This window comes from Panicum virgatum, chromosome 3N, assembly GCF_016808335.1.
Source record: "Panicum virgatum strain AP13 chromosome 3N, P.virgatum_v5, whole genome shotgun sequence".
NCBI classification, from domain to species: Eukaryota; Viridiplantae; Streptophyta; class Magnoliopsida; order Poales; family Poaceae; genus Panicum; species Panicum virgatum.
The window spans coordinates 19,992,340-20,006,452 of NC_053147.1; the positions used below are offsets into that span (position 1 = coordinate 19,992,340).

General features: G+C 51.6%; 1 long non-coding RNA gene across 1 annotated transcript; it reads left to right on the forward strand.

Moving 5' to 3' along the window:
- Window positions 1–7,741: 7,741 nt before the first annotated feature.
- Window positions 7,742–9,439, forward strand: LOC120664940. The gene is made up of 2 exons (XR_005671059.1): window positions 7,742–8,824; window positions 8,907–9,439. It is a non-coding gene; the product is annotated as an uncharacterized LOC120664940 (long non-coding RNA).
- The last annotated feature ends 4,674 nt before the right edge of the window (window positions 9,440–14,113 follow it).

Here is a 14,113-nt window from a genome sequence, read left to right on the forward strand (position 1 = left end):
TGAAGTCCCACGTGTCAAACAAGCCTCCTTGCACGCTTGATGAGCCGTTTGAATTGGTCCACAGAGGGAAAGGGACCCCCTCCCAGCTGAAAAGAACGCTGATGCCAGCAGAAAGGAACGCCGAGGCCGGCTGAAACAAACGCTGGGTAGGCTGCGTCTCCCGATCGACCAAACAAACACAACGCTCATAGCCCTTGGATGAGTACTCTCACTCCTCCAAGGCCTCGGGGGCTACACCCGCGGGTGCGCTGACGTGCCCCCACGGAGGAAACTTCACACATTCGAGGAACTTGAAAGGATCTTGATCACGCAATGTCGTAGCCTAGAGGGGGGGTGAATAGGCGTTTCTTCAAAAATTAGCGCTTAATCCCTGCTGGGACTGCCTAGACCGGTCAGACCGGTCTATGCAGGCAGACAGCCCGGTCATCAGGAAAAGCCCCCTCTCGAGCTTGAACCTATAAGAAACTTGAGATATGTGTCTTGCAGAGTATTTCTAACAATGTAAGCAAGTCCCTACACACAAGTAGAGCACACCCAAGTAGATCGAGCGGAAGCACAATTCAAACTCAAAACTCTAAATGCAAGGTAAGTAAATCAAACCGAAATAGAGATGATGCAATGAAGACATGGTGATTTGTTTGACCGAAGTTCGGATTCACCACGTGCACCCACGTGTGAATCCTACTCTCCGTTGAGGAAGCTCGTAGTGACCCCAAGGTCAAGCTATCTCCTCTTCTCCACTATATGACCATGCGCCCTCTTGGCACACGATCGAAGCCACAACAAACTTGCCGCTGCTCACCACAACCTTGGGAGCTAGCCGGCGACCCCTAGCAGTCTAGGAGCCGATGCTCCAAGAGTAACAAATGCTTCAATCGAGTTGGCCGACGCAACCTCAAGTGCTCAAAGCTTGGGATGTTTCTCTCTTGCTCAAATGACTCTCAAGGAATGGATTCACTCAACCCAACTCAAAGATTCACCTTGAATCAAGCAACTCTCACAAAGAGAGGTTGGGGAGGACTCTCCAAGTGCTCACAAGGCTCTCAAGATGTTCTGAAATGTTCTAGCATCAGCACCCACGAATGGGTGAAGTCATGGGGTAGAAATACCCCTTCTCACAAAACTAGCCGTTGCCCTGTCAGTGTTAGACCGGTCAGACCGGTCAGTTTTGAAAACTAGCCGTTGGAGGCTCACCCTGCTCAGACCGGTCTGACCGGTCTCCTTAGGCTAAACTCTCTAGGAACTGGTTTGAGCACTTTTGGTATTGCCTAAACCTACTGATGTTACATCTCTCTTGATAGTACGGCATACCTATACTCAAGTGTATAAATGAAATATACAATTTCCACGATTACTTGAGCTTCTTCATAACATGATCATGCCGATTTTTCTTCGATCAATATCGTGAGGGCATCAACATCTTCTTTCTTTTGAGCATACCCGCTTTGAGCTAGTGACTTTGAATCTTTGAATTGCATAGGAATGAAATCCACCTTGATTCACAAGTCACCTTCTTTTCTTGAATAATGACACTCTTCAACATAGAGCTCTTCATGACTCTAGGATCTCTGGCCTTTGACCCGTATCGGTTTCTTTACTCCCCCCCCAAGTCATCGCTTGCGTAGCCTCTTGAAACACGCCTCTCGGTCCTCTACCTTTATCCTAGCCGTCCATCTTGAACTCATATTGATTTGTGTCATGCATGAAATCTTCATTGTCAATTTGAATTCTCAATTTAATCTTGTATGCAAGCCTTCCAATTTGAGACATCATATATGTATCAACTCATGTCTCATTCTCTTTTGCCTTGCTTGCATCTCAAGTTAACATCCATTTATCACATGTGACAAGATCTTCTATATTTGAGACTATGCATAAGCATATCACATCTCATTCACAAAATCTTTACTTGTCACTTTGAATCCCATCATAGATCAAAACAAGCCTTCGCAAATATTAGAGCCTTTATATCAATCATGAATACTTTGCTCTATTTCTCTTTTCTTGTTTTGCTTGTCACATACACATTATACCAATGGGATAAACACGCTTGCTTGCAATACTTGAGCTATCTCTTTTAATACACATTTCATAATTAAATACCTGTTCATAATCTTATGCAAACAAGTTAGTCCTTTAATCGTGTTTGTCAATCAATGCTCCAAAACCCACTAGGGCCTAGATGCTCTTTCAGAACTTAACCCCGAAGGTTAGCACCCGAGTCACTGCTCCGAGGGATCAAGCCTCTGCAGGACTGATACCCATTTCTACAAAGGCTCGGGGGCTGCTATCGGGTACCACCATCAGGGGCACCCTAACTTCGGGACTAAAACGCCCTCAAAAGCGCAAAATGCAATTAAGCAACAGGAGAAGAAGGACTACTCGACGGCGATCCTGGAGAGGAAGAAGTCGTCGAAGCCACCAATGATGACACCTCCGTCGTCACTCTGCACCCGGACATCATGGAGCTCCACCAGCTCCCCCACAGCACCCAAAACCTCTCCCGGCTCCCAAGAAGCCCTGTCCACACTTGGCCCACAGCCCAGCTTCGCGTACGGCCCATCCGAGGCTTCCCCGAACCCACAGAACAATCTCCGCCTCGCTCGAGGCCTCCCCGCCGAGGCCTCCAGCAGCGCGCTCCATCTCCGCCTCGCTCAAGGGTAGGAGACCTACCCTCGGAAAAGCAAGATGTCTCCGCCTCGTTCGAGACCCCCTCAGCCGAGCCCTCCGCGGGGCCTCGGCTCGGGGGGAAACTCCGCCTCACTCGAGGCCACCCCTCGACAGACGGAACAGCAACCCATCTACTCACCCACCCGACTGACAAGAGCATTTAATGCCAACCACTCCACCGCGAAGCGCGGGAGTCAGACGGCGTCAGGCCGCCATGCCGCACAGCGAGTGTGACCGGTGTCCCGTCCGCCAACTCCTGTCACTGTGCCACTATTCCCGGCGCTATTCTGGCCCTGTGCGAAACTGCGACGCGCTGTGCGGACGTGCCTGACACTGCTCCCACCGATGTGCTGCCTACTCCTTGTACTTCTCCCTCTGCATGACCCTCGGCGAAGCATGGGGAAAACCCTCGAACGGTGTATGGCCCTTGACCAGCGAAAGACCACCGTCAGCAGGACCCTCGGCGCTCCCCCTGGTTAGACGCGGAGGACAATACGATCTACAGAAGACGCCACTCCGTCTACTTACGCCACGGGGCGCCAGCGAATTCTTCGCAGGGCCAAAGGGGCCTCCCAGGACGACCATCACGCCCAATGCCATGCTCCACAGTGTACTTCCTACAGTGATCATCCACTACACCCCCACGATTCGGGGAGAAGACGACGACTTCAGAGATCACTCCGTACATGTACACCGCCCCTCCTTGTGCCTATAAAAGGAGGAGGCGGGCTCCATCCCAAGGGGGCTGGATCCGCTTAACGCTCATCCACACGCACACGCCTCGCAGAGCACACTCGTTCACTCTCCCCGATATTGGCACTTGCCCCAATCACTTTTGTCGGGGGCTTTTTAGGGTACCCACAGCCGGGTGGCGGAATGCACCCGCCTAATCCCCGAGGGAGAATACTCAGGAAAGCGCTAAGCGATTAGGCCGATCTAGCTTGGGGGCAAGAACGCAAGAGCACTCGGGTTTAGAGTGGTTCGGGCCGCCGGAGCGTAATACCCTACTTCCACTGTGTGATGTATTGCTTTTAGTATGAATGGGTCTATCCTCTGCCCAGCCGGGCTTGAGTCCTTCTCTAGCGGGCGTCTCCCTTTTATAGAGCAAGGAGGACGCGTACACAGGCGTTGGACCCCGACAGGTGGGCCCAACGATGATGTATTTATACTAGATAGATACTAATGGTGGTATAGTGATAGAGAATCTCTTGCCGGATACTCTTCATCGTCTGGTAGACTCTCTGACCGAGGGGGTCTGCTCTTGTCCCATCGGCGAGGCGTCCGTTGAGGTAGTGTAGCTTGCGGCGTAGTCTGTCGAGGCTACCGTGTAGGCGTCATAATGGGCGAAACCGAGCCGTCGTGTCCAACTGGCATGGTAGACTGACATACGCGGCGTGGGCGGCGCCAGCGGCTGCACTGTGCGCCCTGGTAACACGCGGTCTATAGTGTGGCCTGACAAAGGCTGCCCCGCGCTCCGCGGTGGCAGAGCACGCCACAACCACCCGCACGGAATGCGTGAGTGGGCGAGCCTTCCAGTGGAAGACCCGCGCCTGCGCCCGCACCTGCTGGTCACGTGTAGCCACCGGACCACCCCGGCGGTATGTTGGCTCTATGCGCCTGGGAGGTCCGGACAGGCGCGGGGAGGTCCCGGACCCCTAGGGGGGGTCCGGACCCCTGGCCGCCGGTTCGGGGCTTCCCCTCCTCTTGGGACACGTGGCGTCACCGGACCCTCCCCAAGCGGGGAGCGGGTCCGGGGCCGTTTGCCGGGAGAGTAGGGCTCAGGACCACAGGGGTCCGGCTGCTCGGCCGTCAGAGCGTAGTTAAGGATAACTACGAGACTCTTGCCTAGACGCAGCAAGAGGGGGTACCCCAGTCCTGGGGTACCGACAACTTTAGCAGAGATTTGGGAGCTTCCCTTCCTCTCTCGTCTCGCTTGTACTCCCCTACTATAGGCACTCCGGTGCAAGATAATACAGTGCACTCGCACACCCTGCTGGACGTACGGCCCCGTGGCCGGAACCAGGATAAACCCTTGCGTTACTGTGTTACCTCTTGCATCAATCATCTAGGATTAGAGACACGCAGCATCATTACTAGTTGGTGCTAAGCCACCGGGTCTGGACGACAACCACCCCAGTTGGACAACCTCACATTCTACCTCTGCAACCCCTTTTAACTTCAGCCGTCCTAAACTCATTAGCATTGCGCGAATGCAATTTGGTGCACGAATAAATAAGTGTCTGATGAACAAATTACATGAACCTAAAATAGATGTGTGAAAAAAGTAAACATGCACATAAGCATATAGCACACGAGATCTCTTTATTCACTACTTTTGTAGCCATTTCAACTTAATACATTATTTAACAAAATAATAACTTCATCAATCTCAAAAATTTACCAGCTTAATCTTCGAGGATGTTCATAAAAATAGAATTTGCGTTCGTGCTTTTATAAAGGTGAGTATGCGTATGTTATGAGTATCTGAGTTGTACTATATAGTATAAAAAGTAATTTGGTCCACGGTTTCTGAATAGAAAAAACTATAATATTAAGACTGCAAACATTGACCACTCGTATTGGCAATCAATAGAATCGTTCTCTGACCTTACTGGTAAGAGATCATTCATATTCCTCCTCTCAGATTTCTATCAGTTTTACCCCCGCCCCACCGCCCGTACCACGCACAAGCCGATGACGCCTCGCTAATCTTGCCTCACAAATTGCCTCTCCCAGTATCAGACGTCAGAGACACACCGGAGAATAAACTCAGCCGCTATATATTGCACATTCATAGCGGAGGCACGCCACCACGCGAGGAGCAGTAATCCTCAGCACTCCCAAGCCGAACAGCCAGACCCGTCCAGATTCAGCCGCTTGGCACTTGGCCGCACCCGCACATCCAGCCGCGGCGCCCCCCTCGTGGTGAGAGCCCGCAAAACTGTTAGAAATAATTAACGTGTGATTAATTAGTTAATCACGAGATTACCACGTGACTTAGTTAGTTAATCCCATCATTAGCGTCCGCTAATGACAGGATGCGTCCGTACAAGAATGAGCCGTTCGTAAGGGGACACCCCTTCCGAACTAGCGCGTCTGTTCCCGAGTATAAGCGTGTAATAGCAACTCCAACACATTGATCTTTTCTTTTTTTTCATCATACAGAGAAATCCCCTCTCAATTTCAACATATATAGAAAAAGTGCTCTAACAGATTGATTTCCCCCTTTTTATATGAAAAGGGAGATGTGATGTCTCCCATTTCTATTGGGGATTGGAGAGAAATTATTAGGAATTGAAAAAAAATAAAGAGGAAAGAAAAATAGAAAATCAATCTGCTAGAGCAAGTTTTTTTAACATCGATCTCCTATATTGAGAAAAAGTGAAAAAGAAAAAGAGAAATATCAATCTGTTCGAGTTGCTCTAATCACTGTTCACTTAACGAGAATCATTCATCCAAACCACAGTTTACCTTTAATACGTTATCAGCACGAACCGCTCTATCGCCGGTTTGGATCTCGACGAGAACGACGAACAGGGGGAGGCCCTGTGGCCTCAACCATCCGAAGGTGAGTACAATGGCGCCCAGGAACACACCCGTGAACCTTCCTTGTTCGTGCCTTCTGCGACGTCCTTCGTCAAGTGCGGCGTCGCCCCATCCTGGAACCTCACCGTCGGCGTCGGCCTGTGCACCATGGCCGCCGCGACACTCGAGTACAGAACGCTGGAATCCGCCCTCCACGCCGCGGCAACGGGCACCCTCATGACGGAAACCGCCTCGCCGCACCTCTGCGCGCCGGAGGACTTCGCCGTGGTGATCGCCGTCTTCATGCCATGTGCGTCGGCGGCCGTCGTTCACCCCTGAACCGCGACGCGTCCACCACGCCAGGCCGCGATGCCGGCTCCGCCTCCTCTGCGTCTGGCCACGACCCCGATGCCACAGCGCCAAGTCGCCGCCCCTGCAATGCCGCCACGCTGTCTGTTCCCCTTGCCGACGCCCGCTGCATCGTCTTCCACGCCGGAACCACGCCGCTCCAACCTTGACTTCATCCCGGGGTTCCATCCCGCGGCGGTGCGGTCACCGACTCCGGCACCCCCGGCCCTCGGCGGATACGGCAACGATGCCGGCGGCCCTGTGCGCGGCTACACCATGGCGGCGCGCCGAGGAGCCGCCCCCTTCTTCAACTGCGACGGCGGCGGCAAATCGGAGGCCGGGCCTCATCCGCACCTGGGTGAATGTGCTCCACGGCGAAGCGGCCCGGCGCCTCCCGAACGGCATCCACCAGGAGCAGGAGTTCTCCTCCACCCACCTCGGGGGAGGATTCGCCGGCGTAGGCTGGCTCGATGTGGTGGCGGAGCGGCGATTGGGGAGCGGCAGCGGAGAAGATGGCTGTAGAAGCACGGGTCACTGAACCTTATCTTTACTGGCTTCTCTGCTGACCGCAGGACCTCACATGCCTAGCGCCCAAAACTGCATGTGCGGATGAAGAACTTGCTGCGTCCAGAGCGGCTAAAAAAATGGGACTCAGCTCCAGTACCTTTGCTTTGTAAAGGCACGTTGCGTCTTTTGCTCCATCGCGTGCGTCCACTAGTCATCCAAGGGCAAAGCCGATTCAACAACAAAAAAAACAAAAGAAAGGCACGGGGGCAGGGCCGAAGCGAGGGCCACGGCCATTTGGGCGCGCGAGAGGTCTGGTGGGCGTGCAGATTCGCGCCCTCCGCGTCGGATTCGCGCCCTCCGCGCCCTCCGTGCCGGCCTGCGCCGCGCTGCACCGGAGGACGGAGGCGGCCTTGCCGCGCCGCGCGGGAGGAGGGAGGTGGCCTGCGCCGCGCCGCACGGGAGGAAGGAGGGATCTGCGCCGCGTCGCGCCAGAGGAGAGCAGTAGGCTGCGAGGCGTCGATTCGGAGGTACTAGAGCTGAAGGAGAGGAGCCATTACCACGCCGTGAAGGGGAGGGACGCTGCTTCCTCTAGGTTCGATCTACAGCGAGGGGTTTCAGGGTTTTAGGTATGACACAATAACAATATGCTGTTTTTTTTCTGAGATCTGCAATAGTCTTGATGCCAATAGCTATAGTTCCTAGCTAGTTGTGTTTTTTTGCCTGAATGTGCAATGCTTGTGTGATACACTGCTAGCAATTCGATTAATATTGTTTGTTGGATTTACATATTCAAATGCTCCTGCTTGATTCATTCCTTTTAGTTCACGATATATGCTTTTTCTTATGTGCACTTCTGTTCTTTCCTCGCTGGGCTACATTTTGCTAGCAGCTTGTGGAAGGCAAATGATAGAATCCGAGAAGGGGGCGCCTCAAGTTGGATTGAGGTTCAAAAATCTAGATGAAGCTTGGCAGTTTTGGGTGGCATATGGAGGCCGTATGGGCTTTGATGTGAGGTTCAAAAAATACCAAGAAGACTAATGAGCACACCTATGCTGATGCAAGCAAGCAAAGTGTATACTCCAGCTATTTTTGAAGCTTTCCAAAGTGAATATGAAAGATCCATGGCTGCATGCAGTAAGGTATTGGATGGAAATACATATGGCATTGCTATTGGGAGTTTAAATGGTGGTAGCTTTGAGGAGGAGCGCATAGTTACATGTGATCCTTCAAAGCAAATTGTGTCCTGTAGCTGTGGAATGTTCAGTAGAACTGGAATATTATGTGCACATGGTTTGAAAGTTCTTGATTTAATTAACACAAAGACATTGCGGCACATTATATATTACCGAGATGGACTAGAGAAGCATGCAAAGGAAATATACAAGATAGTCAAGGAAGGAACGTGGTAGCAAATCCTAAGTTGGAAGCTCATCTTTGGTACAGATCTTTGTCTCATAAGTTCCTCAATTTGGCATACAAAGCAGCGAATTATCCAGAGTGTTGTTTGATGTTAGACAATGGACTTGATTGCCTTGATGCACAGCTAGAGGATAAACTCATTGCATTGATTGCTCCCATGAAAAATTCATGTAATGACCAAGAAAATGTTGAGCCCAATGTGCAGCAGAGAAATAACTTGGTCAGTGCAGCACAGCTAAAGAAAAAGGAGGTCCAGCCGAAAAGTTCAAAGAGGAAAAAATCTTGGATTGACAAGTTGCAAAAAAGGAAGCCTAAGCCAGCTAAATCTACCAAACAAACAAAAAAAGCAGCAAAGGTATTTGTTCCATTGAACCTGCACACTCTTACATGTTATTGTCATTCATTCATAAAATAATTAATTTAACTTGCATTGCTAGGAGCAAAAGAAAGATGATGGTGTACATCCCCAAGTAGAAGAGAATGGTGACAGCAACAAAGGAGCACCTGTGGAGCTTCAAAAATGCAGTATCATTCGCAGCTTAGGAATTTTTACCGAACTCCTAACATCTCCAAGTTGTGATCTTGGTGATGAAAATCAGTTCTAGAATGTGGATTCCAACTTAGTGATTTTGGACATACCTAACCACAGTATTTGGTTAGCTAACTATAGCATTTTGTGGCCTAATTGTACAAGTGAAATGGCCTTTACTTTGAAAGGTTCAGCTGCTGGTCTATTGCACTAGAATGAACAATATATGTTGTAATAAGCCCGCAGCTGCAAGACAGACAATACCTTTCCTTTTGTATCTATTTCAGTTAGTGTCCTGAAGATATAAAGTATGAACTTGTTAATTGGGGCAAGTTCTTAAAGAGTTCAGGGGATGATAGATGTGTCTATTTTACTACTGAATATTTCCTATTTGTTCCCTAAAATTCTGTTTGAATGATTCAGAATTCCATGTGTTTGTGATGTCCTGTAAATGTCACTTAGAATGCTTGGAAATGCATGCTTTGCTTCCTGTCATGTGAGGCACCTTGGATTTGACACTCTATTTATGAATTAACTATTTTTTAGAGAAATATATAGTAGTATAAAAATCTGAATGTTTGGTACAAAACTCAAACTGTTTAGTCTGAATGTGTAGGTGTTTCCGTTGTATCCTGCTATCTTCTCTTGGGAGTGCTGAGAGCTGTTAGATTTGAAATGGACGCTGGATATGGCAGGTAAAGGTACAGCGTGCCTTTGTGAAGCAAAGGTACTGAGGCTGAGTCCGGGTACTAGTAATTCTAATTCAAGAATAAGTCCCAAGGGCTCTAGATATTCGCAGTTTCATCCTTAGCAGAGACCAGTGTACAACATATTTTCGTTGTCACCCTCGGGTTTCAATGTATTTACAGAACCCGCACTGTGTAACTCTACCATTTGTGAACTGCACCCTGGAGTGATGGAATAATTGCAAATGTCAGTGTGTTTGTCCTCATACATTCCCTATTACTTGCAAATTTTTTGAGTTATTTTCATATGTTAAACCATATTATAGTTTATATTCATATGCTTAATAAAATAAATAACTCCTAAATCGACCATATGACAACATGTTGGAATAAAAAAAATGCAAAACTCAAGTGATTACCTCATTTTTATTTGAATATATTTGTCTATAATTTGAATAAATTTAAGTTATGTTTTGGATAAATTTTATTGTGGTTTAATTAGCATAAATACGATAAAGTCCAGAGTTTGATATTGGCCATACACAAGGTAGCGTGACTATATGCTACTGCGAGATCTACTCTATGTCATATACATAGAGATTATTTTCAACGTGCGTACCCAATATCACTACTTGGATAAATATACGTATATAATTACTATATTCCATAATTAATATTGGTCATACACAAGGTAGCATGATATATATGCTGCTGCAAGATCAACTCTATGTCTAATACATAGAGATTATTTTCAACGTGCGTACCCAATATTAAGGTATGGAAAATGATAATGGGTCTACACCTAAACAGTGACTACCCAAACCACAATTAATTTTCCAAATATGAGGTCCACACTAACATACAAGTATCAACTTGTTTTAAAATATTTCTGCATTTACCAATTTATTGCACATAACCATAATGATTTTTTTATTTGCACTTTGTGTAAATTAATCAAATCTATGGTTTATAAATGTAGGTATTTATGGCCAACAAAGATCCTGAAGAACTTGCAATTGATGGACACAACTATCCAACATGGGCATTAGACATGAAACTTAGCCTGTCATCCCGAGGATTATTGCCGGTTCTAAATGAACAACCAGAAAATGCACCACCAATTCCAGATTATATTAAAGCATCGGCATTATTATTACTCAGAAACAACATCCATTCTGATCTCAAAATTGAGTATCTCATGGAAGAAAACCCACGCACATTGTGGTTAGCCCTTAAAAGGCGCTACGAACAGCGAAAGAGTGTAATTTTGCCACATGCTAACTATGAATGGGCGCACCTACATCTACAAGATTTTAAATCTGTTGATGATACCAATCACGCCTGTCGTGGTGCTGCAAACCACAGCCGGGTGGCGGAAGGCACCCGCCTAAGCCCAGAGGGTGTGTACTCGGGGGTTATCTAGTCCAAGTTCGATCTCGCTCAAGAACACGATGAACACAGCGGGATTAGAGTGGTTCGGGCCGCCGGAGCGTAATACCCTACGTCCATTGTGTGTTGTATTCCCTTGCCTCGAGAGAGTCCGCGAGAGCCTGTGTGTGTACAGCGAGCGCCTCCCTTTTATATCTCAAGGGGGCGCGTACATGGCCGTTGGGACCCCGACAGGTGGGCTCAACGATGCAGTACAAGATAACGTACTGTTCATAATTATGGCGTCACAGGCGAAGGAGATCCCTCTCCTGGATTCCATTGCCTGCTCCCGGAATCCTCCGTCCGGCGTGTCCAGGCGCTATCTTGTCGGAGCGGCGCCAGGCATAGCTAGCGGCGTCGCCTGCCACGTAGCTGAACGGGCCGCGTAGCTTGCGGCATAGGAGGCATGATGGAAAAGTGACGTGCCGTCGTATCCAATTAATGTGGCAGACGGCTCTGCGCGGGTGCGGCACAGGCGGCTGCACTGTGTACCTTGGTAATACGCGATGCACAGTGAGGCCTGGCAAAGGCTGTCCCGCGCTCTGCGACGACAGAGCTCCGGACCCCCACGCGGTAAGGGAGGTCCGGATGGACGCAGGAGGTCCCGGACCCCTATGGGGGGTCCGAGGCCTCGGCTGTCAGCTCGGAGTTTTCCTTCCTTAGGGGCACGTGGCATCTCCGGACCCATCCCCAGGCGGAGGACGGGTCCGGGGCCATTGGCTTGGTGAGGAAAGAGCTTGACCCGTGGGGCCTGGCTACTCCGTCCTTTGCGCGCAGTTACGGATAACTACGCGGGTCCTGCCTTGCCGCAGTAAGAGTGGGTATCCCTATTACAGGGTACCGACAGTGGCCCCCGGGCCCACCTTAGGGGAGGTACGAACCCGCTGGTGGGGCCACTACTGAGATTTGGCTCTGCATAGCTTGAAGCTTCTTACTGCAGGGGCCTTGACCGGCTTTGACCATCTGTCGGGTTGTTTGCTGCCTCATCACATCGCAACGGCTTACTGACTCATGGCCCCCACGCACAGTGGTTCACCTCGTCACGCGTGCGACGCTCGGCATTATTGCGGCCGGAGTAAACGGTACATTTACCACCGGCGCAGTTCCCGAAAAGCTCGGCCACGCCAGCGCTTAATACGCGCACGTCAGCTCAGCTTCCGCCTTTTCACACCTTTGTTGGTTACCTGCCCTCCCTGATAGATGGGCCTGGGCCCCCTTGTCATGGGCCGGCGGTTAACACTAGGTGCGGGCGTCGCTTGCGTTCTAGCGACGGTTCCGGGGCGCGCCGGTTGAGTCAGGCTTTATAATGGGGCGAACCGCATACCGCGGTTACTTTCCCGCATTCGCCTTCTTCCTTCCAACCTTTGCGCCCCTTTGCCTTCGAGCTTTCCTTGCCCCTTGCTCCCCCACGCAGGCTGCTCCTCACCTCCACAGAGAGATGGCATCCCTTGCTCATCCCCGCCGTTTCCAGTCCGAGGAGGAGTTGAACACGGTGCGCCGCCTGCTTGGGTGGAGTGCTCAGGAGACCGGCTGGGGGTCCGAGCAGGCTCGGTTCCCCTTGGCAACCTCCGTGCCGGAGAGTTTGTGCTATTCACCTCGCACATCTCCACCGGCGTGGGGCTGCCAATCTCTTCGTTCTTGCTGCTGCTGCTGGAAGACTTCGGCCTCCAACTTCAGCACCTCACGCCCCACTCCCTCCTCCTGACGTCCATCTTCGTGCATTTGTGCGAGATGTTCGTGGGAGTGCGGCCCTGCGTCATCCTCTTCCGCTACTTCTTCGTCCTGGTGAAGTCCGGAAGGAGCAAGGATGAAGTGGGGGGTACTACTTCCAGATGAGGAGTGACCTGCTGACGCCTTATATTCCCGGCCTTACTAGCGGGAAGTGGGAGGAGTGGCGCCACCACCGAAGCCAACGAGCGCCTCGCCCTGCCGACCGAGGGACCTACCACCGACCGTGGATCCTGGAGGGCCAAGCCGTCCCTGCAGCCAGAATTCGACTCTGTGCTGGGCAAGATCAGGTCGCTGGCGGAGAGCGGCCTCACCTCGTGGCACGTGCTCGGAGATTTTCTGAAGCGCCGGATCGCCCCCCTGAAGCAGCGCCTGCGCCCTGCTTGGAGCTTCACCGGCCTCAACGACTGCAGCAGGACCCACCACGGAGAGGGGAGCGACCTGACTCAGGAAGCCTTGGAGGTCCTGGTGTGGGCTGTGACGGGGGACGCCTTCATCCTGGAGAACCTGATCCTTCCCCAGGCTATTGTCCCCCTCTGCGAGGACTCCGCGAGGGTGGCGGTGCTGGCTACCCTGCCAACTCTTGACGACGGGGGGCTGGCCCCACGCCAGACCGGAGGCGATCCGAACCGTGGGCTCCGGATCCCTGGCGCGTCCAGGGATCAAGCTACGCAGAGCACCGTGGGGTCCAGGCCTACTACGAAGGGGAAGCAGGCCGTGGCCAGTAGCAACGCCACAGCCGATTCCAGCCAGGTGCGGGGCAGCTCCGGCACATCGTCAGGAGACGCAGGCCGGCGCAGGTTACTCAGGGGCGACGGGACCCTGGTCACGGAACCCGCCGCGAAGCGTCAGAGGACCGCTGAGAGCGCGGGCCAGGGTAGCTCCCGGGCTGCCGGCCCTCGCGGGTCCTCCGGGGCGACTGCGCCGCCACCATCGCCACCGAGAGATACCTCCCGCCGGCAGCAACAGCAGCAGCAGCCACGGGAGCAGTAGCAATAGCAGGAGCGGAGGTCGGGCCTCCGAGGACGCTGGGTACCCGGCACTTCTGGGTTAGTGTTAGCCTGCTCTCTTCCCTTGTGCCAGGTGCTCTGCTTTTTGCTGAAGGCTTCTCCACTTTGTTGCCAGGTCTCCTCGCCCCAGCAGTTCTTCTACCATCGCCGGCTCGTCGGCTGGTGCCCAGGCGACCGGGACCTCTGCGACGACAGAGGGAGCGTCAGCGGGAGCGGGAACCTCAGGTGCAGCGACCTCTGCTAGCCCGGTGGTGCCCGACGCG